General features: G+C 35.0%; 1 long non-coding RNA gene across 1 annotated transcript in view; it reads left to right on the forward strand.

Annotated features, from left to right (window-relative positions):
• Positions 1-8,186, forward strand: part of LOC145254878 (uncharacterized) — a 61,819-nt gene extending 53,633 nt beyond the window's left edge. The window contains exons 2-3 of the long non-coding RNA XR_013863823.1: positions 1,300-1,369; positions 6,427-8,186. This is a non-coding gene — a long non-coding RNA (uncharacterized LOC145254878). The remainder of the gene's footprint in view (positions 1-1,299; positions 1,370-6,426) is intronic.
• Positions 8,187-10,049: the final 1,863 nt, after the last annotated feature.

Consider the following 10,049-nt stretch of genomic DNA (forward strand, 5'->3'; position numbering starts at 1 on the left):
CGACGGGTTTCACAAATTGACTCTTTCCATCCATGAAGGTTACCATTATGTGATGGTTATAACTTATTGTAATTAGCCAATGATGATGTAATTAATTCTAACATGATTGGCAGGGTACAACTCAATAAACATTTTATTTTCTAATAAAGGTGTTGTTGAATTAATTACATTCTTTTTTATCAGAAAAATATGTCTGACAACGTTTATTTATTCTAACAATAAATTGTATGCATATGAATAGCGAAAAAAAAAACTTGCTGTGAGGAATATAATGAGTGTTTTTTGCTGCCATAATTTTAATATAGACACAAGCAACATGATGACACTAGTAATTCTATCGCTAGTGTTATATTATTAAGCCAGAATTTAAAGTAAAATAAAAGATTAAAAACTACTGGTTTACTATCAAAATGCACCAAGATTGTAAGTGTCTGTTGCTATTGGAATAATCAAGCCAATAGAATTGAACTATTTATTTTTAAAAAATATCAGAAGTTTTTGCATGGCCGGATTATTGTAAATCTAAAATACAAAGTTATATTGTTGGATTTTTACAGTCAGACACAAATAGTATTTAAGCTGAAAAAGTAAAGTTTGCTTCTAATTAACCAATTTTGATTGCTTATTATTGTACCATGTTATTGGCAATAGAATAATAATATATTTACCTACAATTTGTTTATTTGAATTATTTAGTTCCAGTCTAGATGGCTGGCAATAAGAAACATTTTTTAAATAATCACCTAAAAATAAATGAAAAATCTGCAAGGCATATTTTAAATTGAAAAATAAAGCAGAAGTTATCTACTGTAAATAAATAAAAAATGTGCAAACAAATAAAAATTTTAAACTAAAATGACTTCACTGCACCCCAGATAAAGTTGTGTAGATATAGCTAGTTTTGAGTATAAAAATAAGTTTATGCTGAAAATTCAATGCAAAGTATGCCATCTAATAAATCCATAAAAGATTTTGATTTTCAATCGAATAAACTAAAATAATAAAAGTCCACTCAAAAAATGTTACATGGAAAATAATTGTTTTGCTAACTTTGCTATTAAAAGTTTAATTCAGGGTTTGACCTTTAGATAGAAATCTAAACATTTTCCTTGCTTTCAAAATTGATAATTTATAAAAGGCACGTGACATTTATAATAAAGCAAACCCACAAAACATTTAAAGGAATTGAGGCACTCTATTGTTTCATAAATCATTCTCATTCGATTTTTTTTATTTCTTTGTTCATCTGTTTCAGATAGTTTCTCATTTAAATCAGTTATTAGTTTTTCTTTTTCACAGAAATTGAAAAATATGGATGCTTACCTCTACGCATTCTATATTCAAGGTCATAACTACAAAAATAATAATGGTAAGTTTATTAAATTCACATGTTATATTGTTATGATGTTATTGTCAGGGCCGGGTTTACTTACTGACATTAGGCTAAATCTTATATGTGAGCCTCTTTTCTGGACCACTTATATCATTTTTATTGAATTTCCTGCTTCTCTAACTGCTTAAATTTAGACATTTAAACATAATGTGAACAGATATCTCGCTGATTAACTCCCCTACATAATCCTCTGTAGACATGGTCCCAAATAGTAGCACCTTAAATCCAAGTGGCAATGTGTATTGCTTGGAGTGAATTAAAAAATGTATCAAATAAAAATCTCTAAGATTCCAAGAAAAATATGTAACTAAATTAAAATTAATTAATAATACAATTAGTATTTATCTATATTATATTTCTTTGTCTGTCTGTCTGTTTATTTACCAGTTCCATTTTTTCTTGGAAACTACTGGGTCGATCTGACTTAAATTTTGTATGGAGCTTTGTTATGAGGTGCAGTGAATTAAGTACCATGGTATCCGTTCAACACACAGGGATTAATAGGGATTAGTATTTAAGTTTTACTTTTTCATGGTAACTATTAGTTTAATTTGGCTTAAATTTGTATGGACTTTTGTTGTGATAAAGTGCAGCAAAATAAGTATTTGGTATTCGTTTAATCAAATCGTGAATGAATCCAGGAAATTAACCGATTTGCTCAAGAATTACATATATAAACCTGGTAACTGAATTTTAGTAAGAATAAAAAAATTAATTTAGAAAGTTTGTTTTTCTTCCAGTCATGTATTAATTTATTTACTCAATTGTATTTCTTTCTACATTTGCCCCCTCGACACCCTTCTCCCCAAATACTACTGTTAAAATTTATTATTGGAATTTATTGTTGTCAATTTGCGGCTTATGATTCGATTGGTATTTTTCCTCAAAATAAATGCATTTTCCAATTTTGAATCAACATCTGCCCACATTCTTTTGCAAAAAAACAAAACAAAACAAAAACTGCTGCGCCATTCCATTTTAGCATACTTTGAAAATAGTCATACTAATAAATGCGCTGCCTAGTGTTGAATGTTAGCAAAAGGGGTAGACGATTTCCATTCAAATCAAGTCGGGAATGAATCAAGGAAATTAACCGAGTTGCTCAAGAATTACATACGTTAACTTTGCCAACTGAACTCTTTCTTTATTTCAGTTAGTAAAGAGGGTAACCTATCACCATACTTTCCTCATAACAGATTGATTGAACTTATATTATGTAGAATACTTAATATCATTTTTTTAATGGAGAGTAAACAGTGCATTGTGGATGTGTTGTCGGCAGCTCCTGTAACTCTCACTTCTCCTAATTTGTCTTTCAGTCCTCATTCAGAATGAGTGATTTTTCTGACAAAAGTAGAAGAAAAAGCTGTATTCTAGTTTAGCCTAAGATGTCAGAAATTTTCTATTTCTATTTCTATCCTTGTAGCCATCTCATTAATAAGGGTGCTCAGGTAAACGTTTTACTGGGCTGACGTTATCCGCCTGATAGTCAGAGATCCGAACTTTGAACTAACCACTAAGAAGGCCGTCCTATGAGCAGGTGTAAAGTACTGGGGCTGCTGTATTGCCATTAAGTGAATGGATTCTGGACCATGCAGTAGCTTCTGGTGGGGCTTCTTGATGCCATATTAGTGGGTAATTGTTACGGCTTTACCTTATCATGGTCTACAAAAAAAAAATTTTTTTTCACTTCTTTTTCTCCCTTACTTTCCCTCTCTGCCCTGCTCTAACCAAGTCTGTTGACTTATTCCACAAATCCTAAACCTCCATCATTAAAAGTCTCCAGAAAAGAATACATGATTAAACCCAGTCTTCCAATGTCGACTCGCCAACTACCATGTCTCGTTCTCCAACATCAGGGGTCAATGTTCCAACCTTCCAGAGATTGAAATCCAATTACAGGAGACCAAACCAGGCCTATTCTTCCTAATCGAAACTGGCACTGGACTGACTATTTCGTAATGAGTTCGTAATTAAAGGATATTATAATTTAACATCCAAATCGCCATGGGCATGATATATGTGCATACATTAGAGATGACTAATGTGCTTCTGGGTTGCATTTGCTCACATCATTGCATTTATATTTGCCCTCTACTGCCCCCATAACAGTAGTGTTACTATCTTTTAAAAGCATATCTGAGAAAATCCTTTGGCTAACATTCATGTCTGTGGAGATTTCAATGTTCATAATGTGGAATGGTTAACCCACTTAAACAAGACAGATGATGAGGGAATGTTCTGTCACGATTTCTCCGTTGCTTATGATGCAAGTCAGAGTGTTCACAAACCCACCCGTGTACCCAACATTGATGGTCACCCAGACCTTTTTTTCACTTGCCCTGAGCTTTGTTCATCTTCCATTCTGTCTTCACTAGGATCTTCTGACCACTCAAAAAAATCAAAATATAATAAGTCCTCCAACATAACTCCATTGTACAGTATATCGATACTCTATGGCTGACTTGGATAGTTTCCGTACATTTATATCAGATCTACCTCAGTGTTTCATGTTTAAAAAGAATGTGTCCTCTATAGTATCAGACCTGACAGAATGGTTAATTGTAAGTATAGACCACTTCATACCTTCCAAAAATTTCCAGCAAAAACCTAACAGCCAACCGTGGTTCTCTTCAGAATGTGTTGCTGCCATTGTGCACAGAAATCACTATTTCCATTGCTTCCAATGTAATAGATCTAATGAGACTATAGCCGCGTTTAGGACTGTAAAGAGTAATAAAGAATGCGAGAGTGTTGTATGCTCAGTCCATCAAGTCCAAAGTAGCTGAGCAGCAGCTTGGTTCCCACCAGTTTTAGCAAATAACAAACAGTCCTGCTCTATCCCAACCATTATCGATGGACTTGAGGTAATCTCATCAACATCCGAAAAAGCCAAACTCTTTGTCAAGAACTTTGCAGCTAATTCTACCCTATGCGATCAGGGCTGCCAATGCCCTGTATTTCCTCCTGTGTCTGAAAACACGCTATGCGACATACAAATATTTGTGTGTCATGTTGCCAAGCTAATCAAAAACGTTGATTCCAGTTAAGTAAATTGCCTTGATCTTGATAGCATTTCTTTTATAGTGCTCAAAAAGCTTCAACCAGAATTAGCTCCCATACTTTCAAAGCTGTTTAAGCATTGTCTTAAGGAGAATTACTTCCCAACACCCTGGAAAATCTCATCAATATGTCCCGTATTTAAAAATTCAAGTGATCGGTCATCTCCTTCTGAATACAGGCCAATAAGTTTTCTTTGCGTCATGAGTAAGTTCTGGAATCTGTGTTAAATAGAGAAGTCATCAATCACCTTAGCAAAAATAACCTGACATGCAATATGGTTTCCGTTCTACTACAGCAGATGTGCTAACTGTTATATTTCATAGGATTAGCGAATCTCTTAATGGAGGCTTCCTTTTTAGGGTAATTGCTCTTGACATATCAAGAACCTTTGATAAGGTATGACATAAAGGTCTACTCCACAAAATCTCCAGTTACAGTATAGCTGGAAATATCTTTTCAGTAATGAAATCATTTCTTTCTGATAGGCTCATAAGAGTAATGGTTGATGGGCAGAAATCAGAAGCTCACAGTATTTATGCTGGAGTCCCTCAGAGGTCCATCCTGGACCCAACTCTCTTCTGTACCTACATCGATGATCTCCCAAATCACATCCTAAGATCATTTATAGATATTTATGCTGACAACACTACTATCTATGGCGACACTTCAATGGCTGTAAACGACCAAGTTCTCTCTGATTCTCTCTCCTCTGATCTTGATCACGTGGTGCAATGGGAAAAGAGGTGGCTGATTAACTTTAATACATTTAAAACCAAGTTTCTATCTTTACATCATCAATGCTCTGATCCCCATCAGGTATCAACTGAAATGAATGGCTCTCATCTTGAGGAGGATCCATGTTTTAACAAGCTTCTTAGTTTGACCTTTACTCCTGATTTGAGATGGAACACGTACCTCAAATTCATTGCCAAGGCTGTTGGAAAAATGATGCAATTCTCTACCTGTATAAGAGCCAAGTACGTCCAAGGATAGCCTAGTGGAGAATGCCCTTTTCTCTTCCCTGCAACCTCTTTCCCACAGAAGAGACGATGCGAAACTGTCTCTGCTTTATCATTATTTTCATGGTAAGTGCTTGTCTTAGCTCTAATCTAACTGGACTAACTTTCACGAAAAGCACTCATCTATCTGAAGCCACTATCAATAACTGGCATAAAATGTAACAATAATTTCCCCCACTCTTTATCTGTGCCTAAATCTAAACGTAGCTTCCATGAACAAAACTTCTTTCTTAGAACTGCACGCCTGTGCAAGTCTCTTCCGTTTTCCTTCTTTCCAACTTACTACAATATGGTCGTCTTCAAGTCCAATGTGAACAAGTAATCCAATTTACCAAATTTCCACTACTAACGATTACTACGATATTTTCCCATTGATTACTCATCAACACTTATCCTCAAGTGGCTTCCAGGCCTTGATAAGCGGTAACTGCTTTGCAAGAAAAGAAATTTTTAAATATACAGTTAGATATTAATAATGATTAGTATTTAATACAAAATTGAGCACAAATTTAATCATATTCAACTATCAATTTCGCATAAAGCACTCATTTTAAGTCAACGGGCTTTAAATTTTGCTCATTTTTATTGGGCTAAAAAATTTTTAGTTTTCTAATTATTAGATCACCATTTATCAAGACCAAAACCTACTCAAGGAGAAAGGAGATGGAAGGATTATCAACCAAAAGATTTGATTTGAAGGCAATCAATATATGTATGCCAAATTGATAGTTGAATATGATTAAAGGGGAGGCCAAAGAAAACATGGACGGGAGTGATAAGGATGAATTTAAGAAAAAGATGTACGGGGTAGGGCAGAGCAACTTGCTTATTTAAATTTGGTGCCCTAAAGCAATGGTTGTTCCAAGGATGGTAGAGATGGACTTATTTGAGAGGATGGTGTTTAAAGTTTGGTTCTTAATGTGCATTATTTATTTTTTGTTTATTTTTCAGGAACCCCAGTAAGATAATGGAGTGGACGAAGTTGGAATGCGCTTTTGCTGTTGAGGCATTTTTTCAAACTGTTGCTCAATCGTCGCAATGCAACGTGCATTCTGTAGACATTTCAATATTGCCCCCTGTAGTTTTGTTTCTGGCTGGCAGTTGATTACTTCAGGAAAACAGGTGATGTAAAGAAAAAGAAACCTGGCCTACCATGAACAGCAAGATCAGCCCAAAACATTGATGCAGTGAGATTTCCCCAACGGTCTGCCTGCAAACATGCATTTGCTCTGGAGTTGTCTGCTTGTTCTGTGAAATAGATCCTCCATGAAGAATTGAAATTTCATCCCTACAAATTGGTCTGATTTTATTGCTCATGAAAATGCATGTGAGGCGCTTTTGGGCTTGCCTGACAACATATTTGTTTTCTTCAGGGATGAGGCTCACTTCCATCTTTTGGGATCTGTAAATACAGAAAACATGTGCTATTGGAAAACCCCCGAGAACTTCATCAATGTCCTCTACATGCATTATGTGTAACTGTTTGGTGTGCACTATCGCGAGTTGGCATAATTGGCCCATGTCTTTTTTTGCAGAAAACAAACAGGCAGTATCAGTGACATCTGATCGTTATGTCAACATGATTAATGAGTGTTTCCTGTCACAACTGAACCAGATGGCTGTGGAAAATGTGTGGTTCCAGCAGAACGGTGCCACGGCCCACTCAATACTCACATCAATGACTGTTTTGCAGCAGAACTTCCCAGGACACCTCATCTCCTTTGGGGGCAATCTGCATTGGCCAGCACGGTCCCCTGATTTATCACCATGTGACTATTTTTTATGGGGATATCTGAAATCAATTGTTTGCAACGATTGTCCTAGACCTTGATTCACCTAAAAAACAACATTTGTTGAGCTGTTGCTAACATACCCATCGATATGCTGGAAAAAGTTGACCGAAACTTCAAAGTTCGATTAACTCAGTGTATAAACACCATCTTACTGATATCATCCACCCTGTTGGAATTTTTTTTGTACCAACAATTGTATATGCCCATGTTATATTTTTATTCAGGTTCATATATTTTTTTTGTACCAACAATTGTATATGCCCATGTTATATTTTTATTCAGGTTCATATATTTTTTTTGTACCAACAATTGTATATGCCCATGTTATATTTTTATTCAGGTTCGTTTTTTTTTCTGTATTTTGTATGTTTATTGAATACCTTTTGATATTTGTACGAAACTACTTTTAATTTTTAATAAAAAGCAATGCTAGCTCCTATGGACTGGCGTCACAGAATCCAGCATGAGAATCTTTCTTTTTGAATCTTGCAAACCAGGAGAGTGGACGTGTGCTTCATTACCTACTGTGAACAAGGATTCCTGAGCCTTTTCTTCTGGAAGAACCTGGCAAGAAGAAAACACAGGTCACAATGAGATGAACACTTCCTTACAACTTTTACATAAGCGGCGATGGTACACACGTTTTTTGAAGGAAAAACATTTAAAAGGTTTTAAAACTGACAGTGAAATAAAAAAAATAAATGACTGTAAGTCTATTTTCGAACTTGTGAGTCCGTTTCATAAAATTTATTGAATTTATTGTGTGCATTATTTTGCAAGTACTCGTTCTTAATTTTCATATTAATGGTAGTCGTTCATTGAAGTGATGCTTATAATTTATGTACCAATTTGTTTTTATAAAAGTGTGCTACTTTTTTTACTTAGCATTTTTTTTTGTTCTTGCCTGCAAAGGGAATAATTTGGAACCTATTTTGTAAATAAAATCGTTTCTACTTTATTATTTGCCCCCACCTTTTTATTTTATCCTATTATCTTTTTGCAGGCTCTTATTTCATGTCAAATTTATCTGAAAACGGATAAATTTCCAAAAACCCCTAATTCTGATAGACTTTGTAATTTTTTTTAATTTCCTCATTTTGTTGGTGTTTCTAAGTCTGGATATGGTGGTTCCGAGAAGAGAAAAAAAAAATCTATGTCTGATGTTGATGATTGCATCCAAATCGAATCCGATGTTTGTCAGAGAAATTGAATAAAAGGCATTAGTCATATCTTTTGGAAGCATTATTTCATCTGGTTAAATTTGAAAATTTTAATTTTTTTTTTTTCCGGTGAAAGGAAAAATGGTTTTTCATTTAATAAAAAATTATACAGCATATCTCAGTTTTGTAAAATTATGACAATTTAGCCTTATAAAATAATACTTTCAAAAAATGTGACTAATTCCTAAATGTTTATTTATTTAATTCCATTACTTTTTCACCATTGACACAGATCATATAGAAATATAATTAAATAATGAGTGATTGCTTAATGACATTAAAACGCTCTTTTCAGATTCATATGTTACGTTATGGGGTTCAAGAAACAGTCCACACAGGATCAAACCCACCATCCCTCCTGACCCGATATGACTCCATTTCCTCTCTCTCTCCTGACACCCTCTTTCTTCTTCAAGTAATGAGAGAGAAAGAGAAACTAATTCAAGGAATGTTTTAGCATGAAAACCAAGCATGTGGTGAAAAGAATATAAGAAAAATTCATTCGATACACAGATCACCTACAGTGAAGATTCAAAGAAGCTAGTCCCCCCCCCATCATGCTGTAATCTTATCTATGGTATAAAATGCCCATGTACCATGCGCCCAAACCAATCCATAGGACTGAAATGGACAGATGGGCGAATTGAATGCATACTTGAATGTCTTGCACAATGGTGCAAAGAACTGATATTGTATTGTAGAAGGATACTAAACGAGGTGTCACCCTGTTGCACTAAGACACAAAAGAAGAGATTATCTTCCAATATTCCATGGAGAACTATTCATCAAAGAAGAACTTCCGGAAATATTTACCGGAAAAGTAAACAAAGTTAATCCCCCTTAGAGAGACATGAAGTGGAGATACTGATCTCTTGATCTGCCATGGAATTACGTGTCAACAAGAGAGAGAGAGAGAGAGAGAGAGAGAGAGAGAGAGAGAGAGAGAGAGAGAGAGAGAGACAACGTGTATACTGCTAAAGTGGACACAAGCAAGAAATGCAGATTTATATTGTTACCTTCTGACTTTTCAAAAACCCTTCAAAATTGGATTGTTATTTTCTTTGGACAAACTATCTTTCTCTCTGGATATCACACATATTATCCAGCTAAGTATTTTACAATTTATATCCCCCCTTCTCTAAGCCCTCTCCCATCCCCATTGGGCAATTCAGTTGATTCATATAATCTTCTTGTTATTCTTATCCTTTTTTTGAACTGAATAATTCTTTCAATCAATCTATCTATCTGATCGGACTCGTTGCCCATACCAATGTGACTCTCTTTCCAGATTTCCCTGTCTTCCATCAACTGCCTCAGGTCTTCAGAATCACAGTTGGTGTCATGTGCAATTTGCTGGATGTATATAGATCTAGGTCGTCCTATGCTTGTGTGCCCGTGTCGTATAGTCCATAGCAATACATTTCTTACCAGCTCCTGCTTGCTCCTCTCGCAGTGACCAGCAAATTGTAGTACATGTTGCTCTCTAATGGTAGTAGATATGCCAGGTAGGTTGCCATAAAGTTGTTGCTTCGTGGGATGATCTTGCCAAGATATATTTAAC

The sequence above is a fragment of the Euprymna scolopes genome, chromosome 30 (genome assembly GCF_053919585.1).
Source record: "Euprymna scolopes isolate OS-2025 chromosome 30, ASM5391958v1, whole genome shotgun sequence".
Taxonomy (NCBI): domain Eukaryota; kingdom Metazoa; phylum Mollusca; class Cephalopoda; order Sepiida; family Sepiolidae; genus Euprymna; species Euprymna scolopes.